General features: G+C 40.3%; 1 protein-coding gene across 3 annotated transcripts in view; it reads right to left on the bottom strand.

Moving 5' to 3' along the window:
* The window catches only part of LHFPL2 (lipoma HMGIC fusion partner-like 2), a 120,152-nt gene that overhangs the window by 16,744 nt on the left and 76,290 nt on the right, over window positions 1-27,118 (bottom strand). The window lies entirely within an intron of this gene.

Below are 27,118 nucleotides of genomic sequence, written 5' to 3'. Positions count from 1 at the left end.
ACCATTGTAAACAAGAATCTGTGGAAAAGTGCCCCAGTCACTGCCAAGTGTCCAAGAGCCCCACAGAGAGGGGTTGCCAGTGAGCCTTGGGCTTCCTAACTCTTCTCAATTCCCCTCTTCCACAGTTCTCTGTATGCTGTGACTGCAGCAAAATGTTCCCCAGGGCTTTCCCCAAGCCTTACTGCTGCCTTTCAACAGTAGCTGATGACATTCCCAGAGTTACACTCATCTCAGTATAAGAGGCAGAGACCATTATACTTCCAAATCCTCTCCAAATATCAGCCTCAAAATAACAAACAGGTCATCGCACATGCCTCTGTGCTTGAATTGAAACAGAGTCGCCTGAAAGCAAGGGTGGGAGCAGGAAATGCCCTCATGTTACCCCTTCCATGGTGAGAACATAAGGCTTCCAAGTTTTCCTCATAAAACCCAAAATACCAACATTGAACTGGAGGCAAGACAGTCAAGAAGCAGATCTGGACCTCACTGCTGCCCTGCTGCCAAACGCTAAGTGGTCAGCAGATGCCAGGAAAACAGACATCCCCAATATTTTTTTAGCTTTGTCATGGGGTTGGTATTTAATTTCTTAGGAGTTTTGAGTCCAGTGGCTGAATACTAGTCCCACTGAATGCAAAATGAAACACACACCCACAACTTCACACATTCAGAATTTCATCCAGCAATTTCTACTCCCTCCTGTACTAGTAGTAATGAATCATCTAGATCTGCAGATTCCCTTGCTATAAAGGGCTGTAAAGGGGAATTTGTCTTCCTTAGTTCAATTTTATGGCATTGCCTCAAAAAAGGCAAAACATATTTAATTGTGCTTTTAGACATACTGAGATAACGGTTCAGCTAATTTTCTGGTTTTTGGAGGGAAAGTGCCAAAAAAAAAGTTAATTTGCTCAGTATTTCCACTTTAAAAATGACTGGAATGTACGAAATGTCCACTACAAATCTACATACTTCTGATATCATCTGCATGATTAAAGAGAATTTAATTGAAAATGTCTTTATTTTTTTAAGAGATGCTCCAAAAAGCTCTAAAATCTGGTTTTCTCTGCAAGAACTACATCCATTCCTCATCTTTGTAATTCCAGGATTTTAACTGAGGTGCAAGGGATATGAGAGCTCAACATCCGTCATAGCTGTTACTGCCTACTCTGTACCTGCTGAATGATAAATACTGTTTATTGAACACAGATGAGAACAAAGTTCATATTTACATAGGTAGGTGGAAATTCCAAATGAACACTGGCAGTCATAAAAGCATGTCACTCATGAGATCTTATACTAAAAGAAAAGACCAAACCATAGGGTTCTTTTCCAATTGAAACATAAGTGCAGGAATAAGTTGCATCAACAATTTAAAACACAGTATCTCCAGAAAAGTCACTGCATAAGCAAAACAGCCTGTCTAAAGGTGATACAGAGGTCATATTAAATCTTAGGAATTCACTGGAGCATATACTTCCCTGTTGTGCAACACAGGGAAACTTTGCAGCACCTAAAAGTTAGTTAGTAGATGTCATTGAGAACTATAGTTCAGTACAGAACTGAATATATTTTGGTTTTCATTAAAACCTTCACAATTGGGCTTTTCCCAAGCAATGAGTATTTTATTCTGGTGCAAACATATGCAGAGCAATGTACTCTTACTCATGTGAGAACTGCTGCATAAGTTTATTCTTTCACTAGTGATGCCCTGAAATGAGATAACCATTCACCTATAACTCCTTTTTGTTAGCAGACACACAAAAACTTATAAAGCAGGATGGGGAACCCAGAGGATGGGCAGAGGCACTTCTTTCTGAGATCTAGTAAGGAAAGATTGCAGATAGAGTACTGGAGAAAAGTTACAGTTCAGTCACATTTATGCAGTTAACCTTTTCCTTCCAACAACCTCCTCCCCCCACCTTGGCTTTCCCAATGAACCTAACCAAACATCCCATGACTCCAACAACATGTTTGTGTCATTCCTGGAAGCCTTTCCAGCAACAGGCTGTGCTAAACATCTGTGCTTCATGAAACCTCACTCCAGCACTCTGCTCATCCCCTTTTTTTTTTCATTTTTGCTCAACAGAAACTCAAGCTAGGCCCTTGCAAGGCTGAAAACTGGCTGTTTATTCTTCTACTCAGTTTCCCATCCCTTAACAAGTTTTTTCCATAACAGAACTGTATGTTCTTCACAGCAGGCCCCTCAATATCCATTTCTGACCGACTGTCAAAATATTTGCTTTGACAACCCAAATTTGATATATACAATGGTTCTTTAACCCTTTTGGTATTAACTCTTGCTGAAGAAGTGGACTACAAAAAGTAGCCCCACCTCTTAGCCATTTGCCCCCCCCCTTATTTTTACTGTTGCATTCAATTGCACAGGAGAGAAAGGAGGCCATCCATGCTAGGAAGCAAGGGTCCCAGGAGAGAAACAGCCCTGCACAGCAAATGCCCACATGAGCTGCACACCATGGCAGCACAAGGGTCTTGGCAGAGCCATCCTGCCCCACCATATAACCCACCATTCCTTGCCTGGACAGCACAGCTCTTGGATGGGTCAAACCTATAACCTTCAGCCTCATTTACTTGGCTACTGGACCCATGCCCATGGTAAGGCTCTGCATGAGGTGAAGTCTAACACAGTGAAAAGATGTTAGCGAGAACATCAGATCCTCACAGCATCCAGAGAGAATACAACTGAAGTTCTCAAATGCAAAAATCTTTTGGTTGTTTTAATCTAACAAAAACCAAGCATCTTAAAACATCTTTAAAACTTACTTTCTCTTCAGATGCAATTTTGACAGCCGGTACACTGCCTCTAGTACTTTCACATCTCTAGTGAGGACTGCTCAGCTGTTGCCTTTTACTACACAATGTTCCTACATACAAAGTATATAAACAACATCTATTTTTCTGAACTAGATAAAAAAACACACTTGTCTCCATTTTGTTTACACTGCCAAAACCAGAAAGCTGATCCAAATTACAATATTTGAATTAAGGTTTTGATTTTAGAGATGTTGAGCTGCAGGACTTTGCTTTGGCATACCAGGCAGATAGGAAGGAACAGCTGCAAAGTTCAAATCTAAGTCAATCACATACCATGGCTGTTTATTTTGAAAAGGTGTCCGACAAGCAATGTACAAGAGAACCACAAGTACAAGTACCTTCCAGAACAATGTCATGGTCAGTCCTTCATGCTCCCCTTATGATTTGACTTAAGACAGAGGCTCAGACTAAACCCTATGATTCAGCTTTCACCCTTTCCACCCTAGTTCTCTCAACTCAAGAGTGAGAATAAATCATCTTTAGATAAGTGGCTTTTGGCTTGACTTAAGCAAACAGCTGAATGGAAGGCCACACAGACTGCTGAAGCCGTCCCGGTTTATAAAATAAATCCAGGCACAGTTAGACATTTTCTTCTAAAGCTTGGTGAGGTCCAAAGCACCACTACATAGAGGAGTTTCTAAACTTTGTTTACAATACACAAGCTCAAGCACCTCATATTGCAAAATGTGCAAATCTTGGAAGCCTGGGATCTGCTTTCTCTAAAACTGTTCATTAGCAGTTATAAACTCTCTGAAAATGCTTTGAACTGTGAGAGTGTAAGGGGCTCCTATTTGTGTTGATGTTTGCAGACTGTTTAAAACAAACAGAAAGAGGCTCACACACTAAGACTCAATTACCTCAAGCTGACCCTCACCCAGGTCCACACGAGCAGGTTTCATCCATGAGTGTTGCTGGACAAGCAAGCTGGTCAACTGTGAGCTTACCCTGCTTGGCAGAGTGAACCAACCATCAAACCACAGACACAGGAGGGACTACACTTAAGACAATGTGGTATGAGCATTAGAGATTACTCATTTTCTGGGTGAGTGATAAATGTGGGTAAATAAACTTCTACTCCCATTTGGTCTTCTCACCATTCTTCCAGGAGCTGCCGTTCAGGAGGAGATGGCAGGATTCTGCCAACTTCCATGCAGTCTTCAAAGCAGTGGACTAGACAACAAGCAGCATTTCTCAGGAGATAGAACCATGAACACCAACTCACCTTGCTAAAGGTACACCTCTGCATTTCTATCCACACACACCTAGAGGTGACTTGCAAATGTAAGAAAAGGTATATTCATCACATTTCCCTATCACAAGAGAACAGGGACAAGGTTTAGTACTTAAGGAAAGACCAGTTGTCCTAAAAGGTTTGGTGTAGGCTTTCTCTGCAGAACACAAGGAGCTCAGCTGGCACTGGTTTCTGGTAAGCAGTGCATACTCACCACAGGAAGCACCTGGACCAGGAAGAGGGAAGGACACTTGGATACTTCAGTGTGTCTTTGTTTTGTTTTCTTAAATACAATACACTTCAACATCATCAAAAATATTCAGGGTCAAATAACAAAACAGGAGAAGGTGCTTTAAAGCTGAAGTGGTTGCACAGATTCAGACAAATAGCAGAGAATAGCAAAGGATTCCCTCCCCCTCCAACCACCTTCATATTTTCATCGAATTACTGCCTACTAAAACAACATTCCAGAGCAGAGCTTTTTACTTGAAGAACATAGAGCAAAGTTTTGATTAGTCATCACTTGTGAATTAAAGAAAGGGAGAAAATATTTGCATATCTCATAAATATTTAACTGTTATAAACCTGCACAGGCATACTAATGAGTGCATTATTGTGACAGGTGGTTGAAAACATGTCAAAATCTGTTCATAGACAGATGAATTTCATTGGTAATGGAAGGAATGTAGACTTACAATGCATCATGTCTTGTTCCTGCTGGCACAATATAAGATATGGAATTGAAAACTAAAATATTTTGCAAAATAGTCAAAACTCACTGAAGTATCCTAATCAAATCCCTATTTCCTTGCCTTTCATTTGAATTGCTCTGTTTACTTCAGCCTTTTCCTACCAAAGGCAGAGCTTTAAGATGCAAAATTTAAATTAAACTATCCTACATGTGCCCAAATACTATGTACACCAACAAGTAAAAAATAAATATAAAAACAAAAGTTTAAAAAAATGCTGACAGTGAATGTTGTTCTTCTGAAGCTACACAAGATGTTTACTCCATCTCATCTTGCAACTGCTATGGAAAATGCTATTTAATTACAGGTGGATTTGTTTCCAGAATACATCACTGTAAAAGAAAAATATAAAACCTCTTTCCAACTTAAAAAAAAAGAGGCAGTTGAAATGTACTCTTCTTTTTCTGACCTCATTAAAAACCATGGCAAAACTCCCACTGACTTTAATGAGGCCAGTACATCACTGAAAAATCACTACAAGAATGAGAGTTTCCAAATTTTCAGACCAACTGCAGGGGAGGTTTAAACACAGGATTCATTTCCCTCTTCCCTCATCCAGACAAAACTTTGCTTATTGCCCCCCCACTAAGAGGAGATCAAGCTAACCGAGATTTCCAGCATTGCCTCTCAAGCATAAATTCTCAAGCAGGAGATTTGTTCCATTGCTCCATATTTATTAACTTACAAAATTCCTTAAACCTACAGCCATTACGTTGTGTTTTGAAAACTTACTCAAGATCTTTTGTAATTCCAAAATTTATTAAAACCTACAATGCTAAGAAAAGCTAATGTGTAGTATTTCTACTGTTGCTATCTCAGGAGAAAATTACACATCACATCAAAAATCATCACTAAGGGAGCAATCTTGGCTACCAGTAATGATAGTCTAACTGCTCAGGAATTTACCAACTGGGAGTAGAATCATGAGTTTCTTTTCCTACTTTGATTTGTCACTAGCTCACTTAAGTTTCAATCTTCAAAAGTCTCATCTGAAACCCCCTTTCATGGTTATCTACGTTATCACATCTGTCAAGCAGACCCAAATTGTATTGTGATTACTTCTTAAAACTCTTAACTACAGCTTCTAAAGGAGTCTGATCGGAAGAAAGGGAGGTTAGGAGGAAAATAGGAAGTCAAAAGGAAAGAACTATTGATCTTTGGTAGTAACAAATCCTTCCTATTTTTTTTCTAAGGATTTTTACTTTAAAAGGAGGCTAGGCTATGGATGTTTAAATAGTTAATAGTATGTGCATCAGCTAAAGTATCAGCCAAAAAAAACTTGGAATCTGTGCTTGTTGTAAAAAACAATTCACTCCCATGAGTTCATCATGACAAATTTGGAACTACTCTTAATAATTTATTAATATTGTATTAAGATATTTATTATACTAATATATTGGTTATTGTTTAATATGAAACTAGGGAGAAAAACAGGCAGGGAAGGAAAGAATGACTCAGTTATGATACTGTTCAGCAACCTCTGGGGAATTGCTTACTAAAAAGACAATACTAAGTCAGGAAAAGCCTCACAAACACAGCAGATCAAAGATCCAAGGACTGTTTAGGAAGGAACTGTCTTTCAAACTGAAAGGAATAGAAGCTGTTTTAGACAAACAAGCTTAAGAGAAAGGCACTTATCAGAGATGCCTACTGAAGTTAGGCCAACATGGGATACTATACTGGGTTCCTCATTTGCCTTTAGACAAAGCAGAAAGTCCTGCAAACAGCCTTGGCTCCCTGTGTGAAGGAAACACTGCTTCAGTTAATTCTCAGAAGGAAACCATTGCAGTGTCTCCTTTCACATTTGTGGCTGCATTAGCAACCACAAAGGTTGTGGCTCTCCAGCCTGTCTGAACAGCCAGGGGCGGGTCATTCTTCTGTTGAGGCAAGATCTAAGGCTGTAGACCCAAGGACTGCCCTTTGTGAGCAGGATGGATCCACAGGTGTTTGCACTGTTACTCACTGCAAATGCCTGTAAACAATCTTCTAGATCAGTCATTCCAGAAAGCCACCACTTGGAAAACCACCTCACAGGTATCGACTGCTCCCCAGGTTCATGATTCATTCCCACAGTGAGGAAAGGACACACATTTGGCAGAACAGGATGCACTTTGGATCTTTGGACCCAAGCCACACAGCTTAAGGAAACTACAGCTACGATAGCAGTGACAGATGAGATGGAGAACCTATTGTGTTTCAAAATGTACATAATAATTTCTGTTCTTCTTAATTCAAACTGAAAGTGAAATGTCCTTCAAAAGCAATCAATATAGACAAGCAGCTCAGCACAGAATGCAAAAAACTCATGTACATGACAGGAACATCTTTATTGACCAAACTCTGACTTTTGGTTGTACTAGAGCTGAGGAGAACTAGTGGCTCAAGTAACTGAAAAGGACTGTTGATGTATCAGAGCTGCCATATTTCCATTCTGACAATGACATCTGAAGTACCTGGGCACCACACACAACAACAAACTTGAAAAAAGTGCAGGAAAACCCCTTTTTTTGGTCTGGGAAAAGGCAATGTACTCAGAGACAGGCATATCTCTGTGAACATCTACTGAATGTGAGCTTTAGCTGGTACTAATGGTTAACCTCTTAATCATGGCCAAAGAGAGAAGAACTGAGATATTTTCAATATTGTGCATTTCATGAATCAATAATTACAGGAATGTTGTGTTCAGCTGGGATCTCTAAATTTTAAAATGGAAGCTCACCGCAGAGAGCTTGGAAAAATCTAGACTAATAACTGAAATTCTGGACAACTTATTTTAGAGCAAGAAACAAAAATAAACAGATGATTTAGTTTAGCACCTTGATTCAATTCTAAAGCCAAGACTGGACATACTTCTACAAGCTGAGCCCTGTGCAAAATTCTGGCTTGTTTTATGCAGTTTAACTTGCTAGATTAGGTATGGCTAACAACCCTTTTCTGTCTTAGAATGTATACAACCATGAAAATGAATAAATAATAAAAGTTTGTTGAAGCTGAAAAGGGCTAGACGAGAAAAAAAATTCTGCACCTTTCTGAGGTTCTCTTTCTCTGAAGATACTCTATCATGCCTCTGCCTGTGATGTCCTGTGGTTTGTGTCATAGCAGCACTTCCTGCAAACTAAAATTGGACCTGTGTGGGGATATGCATATAGGTATGGTAATACCATCTAGATATACAGGAAAAACGAAAGGAAGAAGGCATTATTATCCCAGTCCTCCAAATGAGGACTGTCATATAATTAAGTCTGTAGCAACAGTCAGAACTGAACCTGGATGTTGCCATTAGAAACCCTAAAACTCTGGGGGTTGAATATACTCCACAGTGTCATGCACTGTACCAGCCACTTTTCTTGTCATCTTTCAAGCACAAACCTCAGCTATTCCTGTGTCACTTTGAATCTCCAGCCCTGACACACCACCTGCAAAGGTACCTCTCCTCCATGAAGTATGTCCATAGATACAGTCCCATCTCCAATAGTAACTTTGATTTTCTGCTCACTGAGAAACAGTTTTGTTATTAAACTGTAATTTTTTCCTATAGTATTCAGTGTTGAAACAGATAATTCCCACAGCAACATGCCACAACAGCTTGTTCATCCTATCAGGAAATAAAAATTCACCTGCAAAGGAATAAACTTACGCCTATGGCTAGCCTTCTCTACTTCTGCTTCAAAGAAGGCCAAAAATTCACTCAACACTTTTAGGGGATGATTCTCCCACATGCATACCTTATTGAAGAGGATGAAGCTATAGGGCCATAGGAGATATTCACAGGTCCCACGAGGTTACAGGGAGGACACTTACTTCATGACAGACCACCTTTTTATGTATTGGGTTGGCCAGTTTGTTTTTAAAGCTTTCACTGACACTAATCCTTTTGAAAGCAAATGCAGTCTAAAAACTAGTGTGAAGGTAGCATCTGATTGTACTATTGCCAAAAGGTGGAAGGTTCTTGATTATGTCTTCCCCATTGGGAAATGCAAATAAATAAAATCAAACCTGCTTATCTGAAGATTTCCCAAGGCATAGATAGACAGCTATTACTAAGATGAAAGTCCCTGCATACTACAAGATGCAGCTAAGATCAGCTTAGCTACTAGATCTTCTTGTTGCATTTCAAGTTCTATGTAAACGTAAAACTTCGGTACAAAATTAAAAGTACAGTGTAAGTACACAGTACAAGAAATAGTTTAACTGTTCATCATGGAAATCAGTTTTTCAAAACAATTCTAAACAGTGCACTGTATTTTGTACACTGTTAACATTAATTTTTAGCATTAGTTGGTTCTTTAAAATATATGTTTGCAAATTATGAATTTTATCTTCCATTTACTAATAAATGCCCTCCTAGAAAAACAACTCATTTCATCAAAATAGATGACCTAATCACAGAGAGGACAAAAACATGCTGGCAGAAATAAAAAGACCAACACTATAATCTCTAAAGGAGGGGTTTGGTCTGCTCTTTTTTTTTTTTTTTTTAATCAAGCATTGCTTAGTGTACTGAAATGCTTTCCAATAACTGCTACCCATTATTAAGCTTCAGAGCTCTGACAATGTGTAGAATCTTGCTATCTGACAGAGTTAAAAGTTTTGTCTTCAGTATGTATATAGAAAAAAGGCTTGGAAACTTCTCTCTAAGGAAAATCACTTTTGATTCCTCCTGAATAAAAGTTGAATCAGGAGATTTATCTATTTTAGCAGTGAAAAGATTAGGGATATCAAAGTTCTTAATTTATTTATAGTTAACCATAAAAATATTTATATAAAAGGTAAAATTCCAAAATTATCATCTCAAAGCATTAAGAAAAAAGTCCAAACTGTAACAAATTCCACAATCCACTGAATAAATCAAAAGGGAAACAAAGCAGCTTCAATGCACATTCAGTACCTTACCAGTCTCCAAGAACTGGTTGGATGAACACTGTTTGCAACACTTGCAGATCATCAATTTGGCACCTATTGTGCCGAAATGGCACAACAGGCTCCCCTTTCTTATATATATGTCAGAGAATACAATTCTACAGGAAACTGGAAACAAAGTTAATTAATCTGTGCTCACTGAATGCCATATTTAGAAAAAGTAAGGGGTTATTTCTTTTGGGATATTGTTTATCTTTTACACTTTAATTCATCATCTAGAATGAGAGCTGACAGATACAATTGCTGTCCTGCATAGGATAAATTCCAATAATACACTTGTTGGTGTACGTTACATTTTGTGCACTAGGGTAAAACAGAACTTTTCAAGTTAAAAAAACAAAACACAAACAGGTTAAAACAACTATTTGAGTCCTTGCTCCTGTAATCACTTTTTTCTGAGCTATGATGATGGCAGGAGTTACAAAGAAGAAGCTCTCAAAGCTTTTTGGTGCAGCCTGGTCCATTTGCAGCATAGCCAAAACAAAAGATTTAACTGGCCTGACATCATTTGGAAAATAATCTCATCTGAATGAGCTGTGAAAATACCAATTTGCTTGAGATGACATAATTGCTGTTGCAAAATCTAGATTCCTCTGCAGCTCTCCTAGAAAGAGGGCTTTGTTGTAAGGCAAAAGTGAGAGGCTATTAAAGCAGATGGTCCTGGGATGTGACCAGAGGCCAGTTGGTACACGTGAACAAGTGGTTCAGAGCTGTCAGCAGTGATGCAGGAGCCTGATGGCAGCAGGCTGTGTTTGCACAGCTGCAACTTGTGCCCTGTGCCCTTGATGGTTCTGCCCTTGTAGGTCAGAGATCCATGCTGACTGCTTACCTTTGTATTTGGAAAAATTCACCATGTACCAGGCTTTAATAGTGGAGCTGTCACCACTGGCTTCATTGCTGGTGTCATCTGTACTGCTGGTGATGCCTGTTTTGGTACTGAGTCATTTTGCAGCAATATTTTAAGATGCTGCCTGAGCAACTCTGGGTAGAGCACAAGAAAACATGGCTTATCTTTTATCGAAAGTCACAGGCTTGTCTTCTCTGGTTTGGAAGAGACCTACATAGATTGCTGTGGGAGATGAGTAGTGGCAATTGTGTTTCTCTGCTTTCAAGGTGTGTGTCTTGACTTCAAGAACACTCACATTTGTTTATTGCGCATGTTTTCCCCAAGAAAGGAAATAACTACTTTGTTCCTTTTTTGCTACAATCAAAATCTACTATCCTATTTAGGGAAGGGAACACAGAAGGCAGATCAGATAGGAGAAATCAATACTTATTTTTGTATAGTTTCAAAACCAAACTTAGGGTAATTGCTGCCTTGTAAGTTGTATTTGTATTTGCTCATCATGATCATGACTCTGGCAGTGTGATGTAAGACTTCTATGAGTCTTTGCAGCTGTATTGAACTCTTCAATGCTTTTACAAAATACATAGGTACAAAAGTAGGGCATTGGTATTCACTACAGGGGGTTTAATAAATTATCACAAAAAATCTAAAGCATTTTGAAGACTTTGAGAAGAGTAGGACATGCACAATATCTTGTCTTCCAACTGTAGGCTTGTCACAGTTTGAAATTGGCCCCCTGAGAGTTCAGGGGGGCTCAGAGGTGACTGGGTGCCAGGGCAGTGTTTCCTGGAGAGCTAATCACCGTCCATGTTGTTCGCTTCTGCTCAAAATCATATATCACAGCACCAGAAGCTGTGGGCAGTCTTGGTGTTTTGCTGTTGGTGTCTGCTGCGTGTAGGTGGAGAAGGCCAGGGGGTGGCTGGGCTCCCTCTCTCCCCCTCCTGGGGGCCCTGTGCCCCCCCTTCCCCCCAGTTCTGCCTGGGCTGGAGTTGGAGACAGCATTTGGAGTGTGTGCTGTGAAGGAAGAAATTCACAGCACCTGAGGTAAGAGGAGAGAGGCAGGCTTTGCAGCAAAGCCCTCTTTTCCCCCTCCTTTCTGCAGTTAAAGATGTAGAGGGGGGCTTTTTTCTTTCCCTCCGCTGTGAAGTGGCTGAGAGGCTCAGCATTGGGGCTTAGCCAAGAGACGGGCCGGAGGAGGTAGGCGCGGTGCTCGGGAGAAGAATCCCAGGTGAAATTGGAGACAAGCCAAGAGCTCGGGACTTGCCCTGCCGAAGCTGACTGGGGGCAGCCGAAAACTGGCTCGGAGGACACTTGATAAGCTGAACTGCACTGCAGCAACCCACGAACCGAGGTATGAGACTGAGAGGGAGAGATCACACAGCAGAAATGACACAGACTGGGGAGCAAGGACTCCAAGCTATCTTCTTGGACTTCGTGAGGAGGAAAAACTTCCACAAACAGCTGGAGCTTGGTGAGGGGGGAGCGTTCAGGCCCAGAACACTCCCACGAGAGAGAGAGACTGGTTACGCAGCAGCCTTGAAGACCTCTTCCTGGACTAAAGTTAAAGGGAGGGACTTAAAAGGACTGACAGAAATGTAAATATATATATATATATACACTTTTATATATAGTTGCTTTTCGTTTGTACAATATATTTATTTGTGTAAGTAAATGTATATACTTCCCCTTCCCCTATAGAAGCCTCTGGCCTGAAAGTTTCTCTCCAGTGTTGAGATAAATTGTGGGAAGGGGTGGGGGGGAAGCCTGGAAATTGGATTTTAGATTTCTAATGTGGCTCAAACTGCCACAAGGCTGAAATAAGAAGCTGCAAAAACTGCAGCCAAATACTGCTTCCAGCATGTGTGCACACCTGATTCCCTGTATTCCACAGACACTGCCTTGTATGCACAGGGGCTTAAAAGCAGTTGAAACTGCAATGAAATATGAATATACAAGAACAAGAATGCATACAGCTCCTTTACCCAAAGGTAGTAAAACTTTTGTGTACCAGATTTTGGCTTTATGAGCTGTTACAACAAGACTATATACAACTTGTCAAGTTGGTTGGTTTGTAAAAGTGAACAAACAAACAAACATTACAGGTTAGGTTAGATTAGATGTGTGTGTCTGAAATGTAAAACTAACATTCTAGTCACAGTTATACCTAGTAAAACACTCCTTTCCCTTGTTTTCAAACCCATCTTTTTGTTAAAGGATTTTTTTTTACAGGAAGCTATAAAAAGAAACAATAAGCAGAACGTACTTAAACCACAAGCAAATGCAAGGAAGAGATAAGGTGAAATACTAAAAATAAATCTGAAGCAGTTGCAAGTTGCTGAGGAAGGAAAGTAACAGTAAAACATCCATGTCTTTATGCAAATATACTTAAAAAGAAAATAAGTAAATAGGAATCAGCTGGAGAGAGGAAGAGAGTGGTGGAATAAAGCATAGTATGGGAATGAAAACACAGGCTGTTAAAATAACCTGTGCAGGAAAGCTGCATGCATAAGCGCAGGCCAATGCAGTATTACCATACTCAGAGACAATGACAGTGTGCTAAAATATGAAGAGGAACAACAGAAATTATGGATATTCTGTTGTACCTGGGTAGAGACTGATACTCGCTCCTGCTCCAAGACTCTGGCTACTGACAGCCAACTCAGTATCCCTAAGCCTGCACCATTCTCCAACAAAACCAGCAGGTCAGCTCGGCAGCAGCACCACTTCTTGACAACAATGTAGCAAAATAAAGTCTGCCTGGCCTGTGGCAGGTTTGACCCAAGAAGGTGTCCTTGCTCCAGGCACCTCTGAGCTGCAGATGCATTACACCACTCACCAGTACAAAAAATGACATTACCAGAAGTCTTATGATACAAATGTTAAATGATTACCTAGGAAAAGTGATACTGAATTTTATAAGAAGCTGTAAAGGAATAGCAAATAATTAAAATGTGTGCAAAGGAATGGTCACTGATGGCTTAAACTTCAGAAACTCTTGGGGAATTTGTTAAAAGAAGTTTATATAAAAACCTGAAATTTATCAAACAGCAGTAATTTTTCAACATTGAAGAACGTAGTGCCGGGGAGTAAAAAAATCAACCAGCCTCAACTAAGACCAAGAAACATGACACCTATTAACTCCTGTAAGCAATTCTTTTAAACACATGAGATTATGGAAATAAGTCTAACCTTTAAATGGACTGTTCCTGTAGAATGACAGGCTAAACCTCAAAACTCAAAACAGTATTTCTTTGGGAGGAGGAGACCAAAAAGGATCTTGAGGCAAGCAGGCAGTTATCCCTCTGTACAATTTAAATTGTATTTTGTCTCCTGAAAATACTATGAAGCAATGCATGGAAGAATGCTGCTGAAGACAACTTGAGTTAGACTAAATCTGCATACATCCTTTTATAAAATCCCAAACAATCCAGTTTCCTAAGGATAGGATACTACTGAAAGTCATGTAACTGAAGGATCACAGCACTCGAGAGCTCAATACAGCTGCTAAAATTCACTAAAGTTTTTCATCACTCTGCAGTCATGTTCTGAAGATTAGTATGAGCAAACACTAACACTGCTCGGAAAGCAGGAATCACCCTGAGCTTCGTTTTGAAGCCATTCAAAACCAAGTGTTTAGCAGCACTATACTGAGAAAAGCACTGATGACTTGTCAATTTTCCTATTTGTTTTCTGAGACAGCAGAGACAAAAAGCATTAATTTAGGCTTGCTGGTAGTGTACTTAGGTACACTTATCACTCAAGAACAAGCAATTTCTTTATAAGACAAATGAAGGATGGAAAACATTAACAAAGAAAACCACTCTTTGCCTTTTTTTTCTTCCTGTCTTGGTAGTCACAAGCCGTATTTGCATCAATAGTGAAAAAACAGGGATACTGGTTTTGAAAAGCATGTGATTTTAAAAAAGCACATGATTTAAAAATATACTATACCTCAGCTGATTAAGTGAGGTAGCATACAAAGAACATGTACTTCTAAAACATATTTATATTTAACCTGATAAAATTAAGCATTAGCATAGAGCAAATTTTTAAGTCTGACAATATTACTACACGTACATCTAAATTAATTCAAAGTCAATGGTCCATTACAGTTTCTCAGGGAGGTAAGTGTTATCCCAACACAGATAAACCAACGCTCTGTAAAAACTAGACAGAGAGAAAACAGAGATGTGGTGGGGGAAAACAGTTTTCCCCCTGAAGTTATAAAATGGTAAACCCCCAGGGGGTGGTGACCCTTGAGGTTTTACCCAATGAGCGCTTTTGCAAAATATAAACATATCAAAAGCAGACCGGAAAAGAAAGTTGTGTTTGTAGTTGTTGTTGGAGAGGTGGCCATGTTGTGAAAGCCACAAGCTGAAGGGCCCCCAGCCCCACTGGGGGCTGAGCCTCCCCCCAGCCCCCGCCTGGAGGGCTACAGGGACTTGGAACAGTGTAAGACTGGGCTAAGTGTCTGTAGCTGAGAAGGTAGAAGTTTCTCCACCGTGAGCAGCAGCAGCGGCAGAACAGCACTGACAGAGGAAAAGTGGCAGAGAGCCAGAAGAGATAAGAGAGAAGCAGCAACAAGCATGCAGCTGAGCAGGAAGACAGAGTTGTCTGAGAGAGCCGAGAGAGAGCCAGCAGCAGAGAGAGCAGAACTAAGCTCTACAGACAGAGTTTGGGTAAGAATTGAAACAAACCCCCCAAACTCCTTGGAGACCCCTCCTAGAAAGGAGGGGTGAAGTGCAGCAGCACTGTAGAAAGGAGCTGAGAAGCTCAGGCGTCCTGGAAGCTAGACCGGGACAGCCAAAGGAATGCAGAGGAGGGCCTTCACCCCCTGCTGCTTTGAGACAGAGCATGGAGCTCTGCAAAGGGGGCTTGAATCCCCTGAAGATACAGACCGTCACAAAGACCCCTGTACTTCATTGATATGACGTGGTGAAGTGACCTTTGTCCAGGTGAACACAACCCACAGAAGAGAAGACTCTTGCTTGGCGTTGAGTGGCCGAGAGGGCTTGGATACCCCCTCGTGTGTACTGGCAGAGATCCAGCTACAGCTGCTGCATGAGAGAAAAGAGCCTGCTGCCCTAGAGACTCTGCTGCTCTGAAAGTAGAAAGGATCTCTTCCTTCTTCCCTCCTGGACTTTTATTTGGAAGGGAGAAGAGATTTGATCCATTGTAAATACTGTTTTGTCATGGTAGAGATAGTTGAGATTGTGTGTGTAATGTATTGTAATATTTTATCTGTACAGTCATTGTAATATATATTCCCTTCCCCCCATTTTGAGTCTCGTGTGGTGTCTGGAAAACTCATCTCGCACTGGGTTGAGATGTGGGAGGGGGGCTTGAACTCGAGAATTGGATTTTGGGGCTCTCAAACCACGACAAGAGAGTATGCCCCACCCACTTTTTTCCCCCAGCCATGAAAGTGAGAAAATGAAGCCCATTTGATTCCAATAACAAAATTCAGGCAATGCTCACTGAACAGGGGTGAAGTGATGGGGGTGTGTGTTTTGTTCTGTTTCATTTTGAAAAAATTGCTAGATATATTCTGAACTAACTTGCCATGCATAATATTACTTAGCTCGTAGTTAAAATAAAATTGTGGCTTAAAGCATAAACCAAATACAGACTATGATACTGATCTTTGACCTAGTAAAGTGCTTTCACGTACCCACTAGAATATTAAGACACAAATCTCTCTGGTTAGTGACATTTTCTGAATTCAGTTCCCAGAGGAAACTAATACACAACATCAAGGCTGTAGACATATAAGGCTTCTCAGCTACAGCAAAACTTTTGAAATGATAAATATGTTTACATAGATTTTTTTTTTCTTCTGAGCAGAAAGTTTTCACAGGTTATACTTAGAAATGTTCAATATAATTTAAAAATTCTAATTTAATTGCCAGCAGTTTATGAACTTATTGTTTCCATGAGGCTTGCCTTGCTATTTGATCACAGGGCATACAAGCTTCTTTTGACAATTAACATGCATCTACAACTGTAATCTTGGAAACAAAATAACAAAGTCACTCGGTTACTATGTTTTCACTTCCAGCTGCTGGTATTCAGGAAGTGAGACTGATTATTAATCATCTGAGAGAGCCCTTCAAATGATGAGTGACCTTTTAAAAGTTCAGAAGAATAAACATGCATCATGAAATCACTGGGAAACAGCTTCTTAAAGAAAACAGGTGATGGAGAAACTTAGTTGAAGGTGAATGTATCACTGCATACCTGTCACATCCTGACTTTAATTTTGAACACAACAAGGCTGAGCACTGTCTCTCTCCTGAAAGCAGGGTTGCTCGTTCTTCCTTTTCACAATTAAACTCCGTACTTATGTTACATTTACATTGCCCCTATATGCTGTTAACACTAGAAGACTACCTATGTCAAAAAATTCCTGTGCTGTGTTGCCATATTGTGAGCTGAGACACTGGTTTACACTAAGTTCATCAAGCAGCTATCAGAAGGTACAAACAATTAGGGGCTTTCCCAGACTGCATTTCAAAGAAACAGACACATCTGAAAAGACAATGAAAAAAAAATAGAGTAAGCTAAAACTGATTAAATCAAAGATAACCCTTACAACCTTTCACTGTAAGGCAGACATGATCTATAGCAAAGAAATTCAAGAGGCATTCAAGTAGAGGAATTCAATTTATTAAATTGAATTGGAAGTAATTGGATCTGCCTATAGCAATTACACATCATAAACACAATGAACTTGAAGACTTGGTATATATCAAGGGCTATGAATTAACTAAGACCAATGAGATTAAATGAGGAAAAGGGCTGATAGGATACCGACGCACTTTGAAACAGCTTTGCTGCTTTCTCAGCTAGAAATTGTACATGAGAAGGAGATAATCTTTTGTTATATCTCAAGAATGTATGTATGTATGTGCTCAGAAGTCCAGAGAATTGCAGACAGACAGATCTGGAATGTTTCTGGCAATGGGAAAAAAAAAAAAGGAGGGGGAGGGAGCAGACAGGGGGGTGGGATCAGGAAGAATTCTACTTCAAAACTGTTCCATTTTCTCCCTCTCAGACAGAAGGAGATAATGAATGAAGTTTCGGTTTTATTTTTTTTATATAACTGAAGCATCCAGGAATCTGGACATAGCAGAACACTGCTATAAAATAGCATGAAATCAAAAAAGACAACATTCAATGCAGGCCAATAGCAAGAAGGAGAAATTAAGTCTATAAATACAGACTGAAGAACAGCTAGCGGTACTACAGAAAAGGAAGTGACTGTAAAATGGGTCACAACTGAGTAGGAGTCAAAAGTACAATGACAAAAGCAAAACTAAAACATTATAATTCAAAGATCTGTCAGCACTCCTACCAAGACACAGAAGGCAGTGATTCCATGCACTTTCAGTGCATCCAGCTTTTTGCTTTACATTTCAGCAAAAGACGCAGACAAGAGAGATCAGAGGAGAGCAACAAGAAACAAGAATGGCCAGAGATCTTAAAAATGTGACATATAAGGGAAGATCCAAGGAGTGTTAATTCACATGAAAGAGTAGATCCATAATATGATATTAACTGAAGTAATATAACTAGGCTCTTAGAAACGAAGTTCACAATTGGTTCATAAACTCTTCACAGATGAATGTTTCGCCCAACAAACAATTTTGACCTTAAACACACGACAGAGGCTTATTAGGGTACTCGTAAAAACAACTGTAGTGCTGAATAAAGCCATAAGAAAGCAGAATGGAACAGAAAAAATCCAGTGTGGGGTTACCATTAAAAAAATCTTATACAGACTTTCTACACCTTTCTCTCAGTTTCAAGTTTCAGCAAGAGCTATGAAAGCAGCTGTGGCTGTGGGTAAGCCTGCATGGCTGGGCAGAAATGTGGTAAGAATTTCAGGGTGATCTGAAAAGAGCTTTCTTTTACAGTGCGATCAGTCAAACTTGAGATTCATGCCCTTCACATGGCCAGTCTATAAATTACAAGACAATAAATCAACCAAATCAAAACAGGATGTGCAGGGCAGTTGCTGTGTTTCTCAAACACATCCTCTGGGATGCAGATGCAAGACACCCAAGGCGGTTTGCAGTAACTTCCAGCCTAGGTGATGCACATGCTCAAAATGGTGCAGAACTAATTATAAAACTGGATCCCGTAACAAAACCTACTGCTTGGCTTCCTGTCGACATTAGCAGTGTGCTGTGGGAACCTGCAAAAAAAGCTTTGTATGCCATCACAATCCAAGGTTACTTTTTTTCTGAAGTTTTAGTAATGCTAGCACAGAGCTTCTTCATGTTTCCCTTGGTAACAGCTAAGGCTGCGTAAGGTAATAACTACGTAAGTGTTAGCAAACAGTTGTCTGTTGGAGAAATTCGTTGGGTAAGGGCTTCCCCTTACAGGAAAGGGGAATGAAAGCTGTTGCAGTTCAGCCTAAAACTCCATCACAAGTTCCCTTTATCCACCAGATGTAAGTTCTGCCTTAGACTAGAGATCATTCAACACTTTCCACTCTTAAAACAGTTTTTCATTGCTAACAACTTTGCCAAAATAGCAGTTTGGGCTGAAACTTTCCGCACTAGAAGCCTGCCTGAGGCTGAATTTTTTTGCACAAGTTTCAGCCGAACAGTTAAGATGTTTTAGAAAATGAAGATACATTTTTCAGTATTAAAAGCTTCTGGTGACCTTCTGTTCGAGAAGGAAAGACTTGTAATAGTGGATAAAATCTTCTACTCCATCAGCTGGTGTGTGACACTGAGAGGTGCACATCTACTCTGATTTGGCAGCTGTAAGCCTTTCGTAAGTTTGCCTAGGGACTCAAGCCTCCACAGTCTGCACCCTCACGTTGCACAGCTTTCCATCAAGCTGGAGTCCTGACCAGAAGAGCAGAGCAGTCACCATCCCTGGGAGACAGCATGTGATTTCAATCAGCTGTGCACCATGGCTGACTAGAGCTGAAATCAGAGCTGAAGGCAGGGCATGCTTTTCTCTCCTGCCAGTGACTGGGTTATGCAAAGGGCCAGGCAGTGAAGGAACTTTAAAAACTAACCCCAAAAAAAACAACCCAACAAACACACAAAACCAAAACCAATAACAACCACACGACAGCTGGAGACTGGGTGGGCTGAAGGAATGAAGTGAGCTGGAATAAGATGGAGAGACTGGATCAGGGAGACAGGACTTGCTGATGAAGAAACAGATAGGGTCTGTTCAGGGGACACCCCAATAAGCTTACTCAGGGATAGCAAGTGGGTGTTAACAGTAAGAGATGAAAAGCACCTAGAAGTGTATAGACTTTATTTTGCACAAGCACCCTCAAATCTGATATTTCCTCACCTTTTAAACTCTGTATGACAGCATTCTTAAAGCTCTCTTGTTCTGCATCTGAAACACTACTTTACAATGCCCATACACACATTGTGAAGAGTGAACTTAAGATGTAACAGCAGAGCCAGCCTAGCAGGGACTCTTTGGAGACTAAACCTGACTTTTTTCTTCCCAATCCCAGACACATTTTCCTTCTTCTCCCCCTGACTGTTCTGGTAGCCACTGGATCCCTCCATAGGGTGACTGAATCTACCAACCCAACAAAAACTGAATCAAGAAGAGAAGGGTAGGAAAGAAAACCCAGGAAGCAAGCACACAGGCATCTTCTCAGTGAGAAAGTTGAACTGGCTCCCAGTGAAGATGAGATGCACCCCAGCTGGCAGGACCAAACAACAGGGAGTAGGGGGGAGGAGAGCAAGACTCTCTTCTTTTCAGGTAATGGCTTTCAGCATCACAAGTTGAAGGACATTTATTAAAAAAATTACAGTGTGACAAAACAGTTGCTTAAACCTCCCCATCAATCAGGGTCCATAGTAAAAGAAGCTTCTTCCAGAAAACATGACAAAACTATTGATATTTCTTTGGGAGGAGAATAGCAAACATGCCACATGTCACACTACTCAAAGTCACATGCTGAAATTATTTCACTTCAGCAATGCTTCAGTGACTCACACCCATAAAGACCTCGGTTTTATTGTTTAACTCATATCTATGCAGTTTAAAACCAATAAAGTTTTATTTAGTCGCTCTCATTTTTCTGTAGTTCAGTCACACTGGTCCAGTTGTATCCGGGGGCACCAGGCCCACCTCAAGATTAAAACTAGAAAAATAATTCTTCTGTTTTCCTTAAAAGTTCCTCCTTTACACACATTACAACTCAACTCACATTCACACACTACACTCCAGACAAAGTTTTGAGGAGTTTCCTTTCTACCAACTTTTTCCTAAACAACAGCCTGCTGACCCCATCACAACCCCAAATCCTGAGAATTCTTGCAAAAATATACATTTAAACCCATCTCAAAAAAGGGGTCATTGATCCAGCTCCCAGTTGTAATACTTGTGTTTGAAAATAACAGCAGTGGGAAGCAGTACCTCTGACTCTGCACTAAACAGCCCAGCCTTTGTTTGGCTCTGACACTGACCAGGTGGGCTGCTGTGACCAGAGAGAGTGACCCTGCTGCTCGCACACAAGAAGCCTTGTGGTCTCACCAGCCCCAAGACATCCATAGGAAAGTGCTGGCAAGACCCCACGAAGTTTCAGAGAGACCCAGGGAGGGCAGCTTCCCTGGTGCCATGGGCTCAGAGGAAGGCTGCTAATTGTAAATGTGAAGCTATTGACCGTCGTAAGCATGCTGAAAGACATGCACAGCTTAGCTCTCCAAATGGTTCCCCGCAGGTCAATCCTTTTTTCACAAACAGACAGACCTGCCTGTGGCCTCTCCCACTCCACAGTCCTTCTGGACAGAGCTGGGTCTGCATCACATATCTGCAGCATGAAGTGCCCTGGAGTGGGGCACTCCAGCTACAGACTAGCACCATTCATCACGCCAGCTGACAGATCAGACTTGTGCACTGGAGAAAAGAAGGAAAAGCAACAAAACCCCCACCACACATTAAGCAGTCTGCAGCAAGAATCAAAGATTATTGCATCACATTCTTCTTGTGATGCATTCAGGGCCTTTTTGGCCCGAACTCTCTTCCTGACCTCATTTACCATGACTATCATCCAAGTTCCATCTCAAAGCTCATTTCCTCATGGGAACTCAACAGTTAGAAACAGTAGCTACAAATGCACATTAAAAAACTGAAACTTACACGGACTGTCCAAGTAAATTCTCAAATGAGCTTCCAGTTGGTTTAATTATCCAGTTTCAGCAACCTACTTTGTTTCAGCCTGTTACTCTTATCTTAAATACATTCATTTTATTGCAGGATGCTTTTGAAACCAGAACATTCCAACACAGGATTACAGACATGACATACCAACATAGGATTAATGACAAGAGGCCTCTGTTGGAGGCTTCTCTGGGCTCTTGGAAGGTGCAATACACTTTTTGAGAAACTCCATCTCTTTCTAGACTGTCAGCTGCCAAATGCTTTTCCTATTACACACATAAATGAAAATATCTTTACACACAGTCATTAGAGTTGGGTATACCAATCTGTGGTGGTTTGAGCCACCACAAAAATTCAAAATCCAATTTCCGGGCTTCCCCCACCCCTTCCCACAATTTATCTCAACACCGAAGAGAAACTTTCAGGCCAGAGGCTTCTATAGGGGAAAAGGGGAAATATATACATTTACTTTACACACTTCTATCAGTCCCTTTAAGCTTCTCCCTCAAATCAGTCCAGGAAAAGCCCTTCAGGCTGATAGGTAGCCAGTCTTTCTCTCGTGGGAGTGTTCAGGGAAAAGGGTTCACTCCCACCACCAACCTCCAGTTGTTTACTGAAGTCTCTTCTTCCTTACGAAGTCCAAGAAAATAGTTTTGAGTCCACGCTCCCTTGGTTCCATGTCAGTCTCTGCTGTGTGATTCTCTCTCTCATACCTCGGTTCCATAGGCTGCTGTAGTTCAGTCAGCTTATCACGTACGCATCTTGGAATCTTCATTCCTCCTCCGAGTTTTCGGCTGTCCTCCGTTTAAATCACTGCAAGGACATCCTCCAGGCCTTTCTCTGGTCCAGTTTCACCTGGAGTTATGTCCTTGGTGCTGGGCTGTGTTCAGCCATCCACTTTGGCTCCGCTCCAATGCTGAGCCTCCCCTCCACTTTACAGTGAGAGGGAAAAGAAGCCCCCACTCCGCAGCCCAGCTGGAAGGTGGGGAGAAGAGGGCCTGGCTCCTCTCTCCCGTTTACCTTCAGGTGCTGTAAGTCTCTTCCCTCACAACACACACTCACTCCAATGCTGCCTTCAACCCTGGCTTAGGCCAGAGTTGTGGGCCGCAGAGCCCCCCCTTCTCCGGAGGGCAAAAAATGGGGCCCTGCCACCCCTGGGCCTTCTCACGCCCACACACTCACACAGCAGCAGACAGACAGACGGAATGCCAACAACTTCCAGCAGTTGTGTATATATGATTTTTCACAGGAGTGAACAAAACGAGCAGTGATTGGCCCTCCAGGGGAGACTGCCCTGGAATCCGATCACCTCACCTATAGGCCCCCCCAGCTCCCAGGGGGGAAATTTTCAAACCATGACACAATCCTAAACACAAAACCTGTCCTCTTAGAGTTTTAAATAATCAGTGTTAACATTTATATCTAAATGTTCCAATTGCAATAAATATTTACTTTAAAAATGTTGCAAGTGTGTATCACATAAAAATAAAGTGAATCTGTAAGGTTTCTATAAGTGCACACAGCAGAGAAATCAACAAGACTTCCTCCCAATAATATGAGTATTAATAAATTTGTATTTTTAAAATTTTGTTTTCTTTTTTCCCTTCAGGAAGACCAGACACTAACTTCAGTAATTCGGTTGTCAGATAAAAGACAGGAAAGAATTTTCCCAAGAGAGATTAAAGGATTTAGGTAACACTGTATATTCAATTAGAATTCTCAAATGGTTGCATCACTGGCAGTTCCTGTGGGTGCTGGGGGAAAGATTAGGCTTGATTAAATTGCAGACTATGAAAGTTTATTTATGGATTCAGTTGTGAAACACAGAATAAAAATCTATTTGAGGTAAAGCTATTACCCGTTAATCTGTAATATCTGAAGTCACTTTCCCAATTATTTTGAAAAACCCATTGTTTTAGTGTGAGCTGAGAAATAAATGAAGTCCCTTGAAAGCGCTGGATGGAGAAATAAAAGGATAAGAAAAAATTACTTCAGTTAAGAGTCTGAAGTAGAGATTCCACTGCATAGTTGTACAAAATACACATTTCAGATATGTTTGTCAGATGGTTCCAGTTCATGTAATAACCTCTTCTGCTCAAATGCCATTTATTTTCAGCACTCATTACTCATTAGCACATGCTAGATGACGAGATTTTTCTAATGTGAAATTATTTCCTGGATAGTTTGTAAGTCCTACCATATTCTAAGCCAGATGCCCTGAAGGTTGATTCAAAAATTGAAATTCTAAGGAATTATTTCCCAAATCTCCATTTGCAAAGCCTAGCCACGATATATGATTTTCCCCCCTCCCCCTAATTTATTTCAACAAAGAAATTGGAGGTCAGAGAGGGAAGGACATGGAAATTTAGCAGAAAATTCCTTCTGATCCATTCTTTTCCTGAGATCAGACAACCAACAGTATTCCCATTATTCATGGGGAAACTGAATGTACTCATTACCGTCAAAATAGGTTTTATACCTAATCTAACACTAGTGAATACAGATTTGAAAGATGTGTAAGAGTTTACACTCAATTACAGCAGAAGCAGGATTTAACCCATTCAACCCACTTCCCAAAATACTTTATAGAGAGAAGCATATTCAACCATTCTTCAGATTTCAAAGCTGTAAAAGAAGTACCTGAGATAGATTTGGGGTTGACCCCCTTATTGTACCATGTTTCTGAGATGAAAAATTTGCTTCTGTTCCTAGAAGAGTTCAGACAGTCCAAAAGCAAGCATTTCTTTTCATGAATTTGGATTTAGATGCATTACAAAAGATCGTCAAATGTAGCTAAAAGAACAGCAAGCTTTTGCTGCTAACTTGGCATGTGAGAACAACAAAAGCGCCAAAACAATTAAAATTACAAGTCAGAGCATGAAATATTCCCTCCTTTTTTTTTGGTTTTTTTTTTTTGTTTTGCATTGTCTCAGTTTGTCTAGGTTTTGAAAATGTCATAAATAACCTATATGCCAGAGAAATTGCCTTTCCAACTCACAATTCTAAGGACTTGTTTATGTGAAATACACTGCAGAGTTAGCCTTCACCCCTCAGGTCTAATCATAAATTATACTGCCAGGCAGATTTTGTTAAAGCTTTTAGCACTATTCAGCCATGGAGACTGAAAATAGAATGCCAAAATAGAAAAAAAAGCAGTCGATGGAATATTCTATTACTTAAGCTACATGTTAAGGTCCTCTAACCGAAATCTGGTTTTAGTCACCCAGGCAAAAGACAGAAGTAAGCCCTTCCGGGCCTTTCACAATGTAATAGAGGCTGAAGAATCAAATTTGCAAAAAAACCTTGAAAGAAATGAAGGGGCATGTGTTGGGTAGAGCTAATTGGCAATGTGATAAACAAACTCACGAGTTTCCGTAAGTTTTTGAATAAAAGTTTATTATATAGTAAAAGCAAGCACCTGGCTGGGTGACAGAAATGGGGACCAGTTTCCCAAATCTGCACGCCTACTACAGGGTACATTTAGTATTTATCTTAGCTACTTCATGCATATTAATTATATCATATACATATACATTCTACAGGTTTTTGCTAAGTATTTAATATATGGGTTTTCGTACAGCTAAAGCTAAAAGGGTTATCTCTACAATCAGTCATAATTCATGCATTCTTGGATGAACAGGTGCCTAAAGATTTAAAGTTCTACCATATTTTATTCTTAGGATAGTAGGGAGGTTTTAGGACCCCTTGACCTTGTAAGGGTCTGTTTTATTTCTTTATGGGGGTGTAATTAAGTTTTACAATCCGTTTGTTTTATTTTGATGTAATTACCCATTTGTTTCACGAATTACAATTATTTATTTATCACAGGCAAGAAGTGTGCATGGGATATGACAAAACGGGAAATGCTCTGGGGTGGGTTAAACTGCCATTTGATGCCCGAATTCCCAGGTTAATGCATTAGCATGCCCAAACAGAGTAAGATCCTAAGTGAAACCTAAAGTTTTCACAGTATATTTGAGATATTTTCTCAACCATTCACTTCATTCTCCTTAACAGAAGCCTCTGGCAGTAATATGAGAAGTACAATAGCCTTTCTTAGGGGCCCCTGGTGGTCTAGTGGTTAGGGTGCAGGACTCTCACCGCTGCGACCTGGGTTCGATTCCCAGCCCCCCGGGCAGATGGAGCTCGTTAGCCCTGTGTGGCAATCCATCTAAGAGAAGGTCACTCTAAACAAACCTACGTCCTGAGACCCTCACTGCCACTGTCCAAGCTTGCTCGGCCCCGGCAGATGAACCTCAGGATTAAAGGGTGGGCTCAGTTCAGCGCACACTGGGTCTCACCTAAAAAATTCACTGCGCAGGCTCGAAGGGTTAATGGCCTTTCCCAAATCTTCGCTCGCGAAGACTGGCCATTATTATTATTATTACAATAGCCTTTCTTACTTTCATTTTTGTAATGAAAACATAATTCACATAGTAGCCTATACAAATATGCTTCTTTTTTAAACATCATTACTTACATAATAAGCATACAAATGTGCCTGAGTTTTGTGTACAGAGCAACGAATCTCTATTTTGCAGGATTAAAGATTATAGTGGGCTACTTAAAAAAACCCAAAAACAACCATAAACAACCGTTTTTAGAGAAAGGGTCTCCTTGCTATGAAGAGTTCTTGCAAATTGAATTTCAATGCTTATTGAAAAACACCATTCACAAAGCTGAAAACAATCCATTATTCTTCAACTGCAGCCATCGGCTAGAGCTGACAACTGTTTGAAACAAATTTGAAAATGATTTTCAAAATTTAACCACCTCAGACAAGAGTCACTGCACTCCTTGCATTTGAGCATATAGAGAAGACTCTCTAATCCCACAGAGTTAAAAGAAAGTAACATACAAAAAATAGGTACAGTAGTTTGAAAAGAAATTCTTCTCTAGTGTAGTAAATTGTATCCAGCTATGAGATATATTATTAAGTGAGAATAACTTTTTAATGTTTTTAGCACAACATTAATTCATTCTGTTGGTAGTTGTCTTTCTTTAAAAAAGATAAATAATGGAGCTTCTCAGATATGGGCTGAATTGGTTTTCCTGTTCTGTTTCATTGCCATTTTAATCTATACTTTTCAATTTCCGTCTAAATAGCTTTTTCCTATAGAGTTATAATATTAGGGAAAAAGAGAAGTACTTGTATTTACCCCTCCCTTGCTTGTCACTCACCTCTCCCCCACAAAGTGCAATCTACAGGCTCTCAGTTTATCACTGTTGTTAGTATCATCCTAAGAGCAAGGGAAAACTTTTTATATCTTTTTAAGACAATCTTTTGGCAAGTCAAACATAATCCCTTACACAAAAAGCTGATCTCTCTAGTCAGATTTCTGTTTTAAGTAGGAATGATGCAAGGTTAATTTAAATTTTCCTTATGCTGTT

This window comes from Lepidothrix coronata, unplaced genomic scaffold (assembly GCF_001604755.1).
Source record: "Lepidothrix coronata isolate B3197 unplaced genomic scaffold, Lepidothrix_coronata-1.0 Scaffold22, whole genome shotgun sequence".
NCBI classification, from domain to species: Eukaryota; Metazoa; Chordata; class Aves; order Passeriformes; family Pipridae; genus Lepidothrix; species Lepidothrix coronata.
The sequence above is the reverse complement of the archived record's forward strand: the minus strand, read 5'-3'. Positions and strand labels throughout refer to the sequence as shown.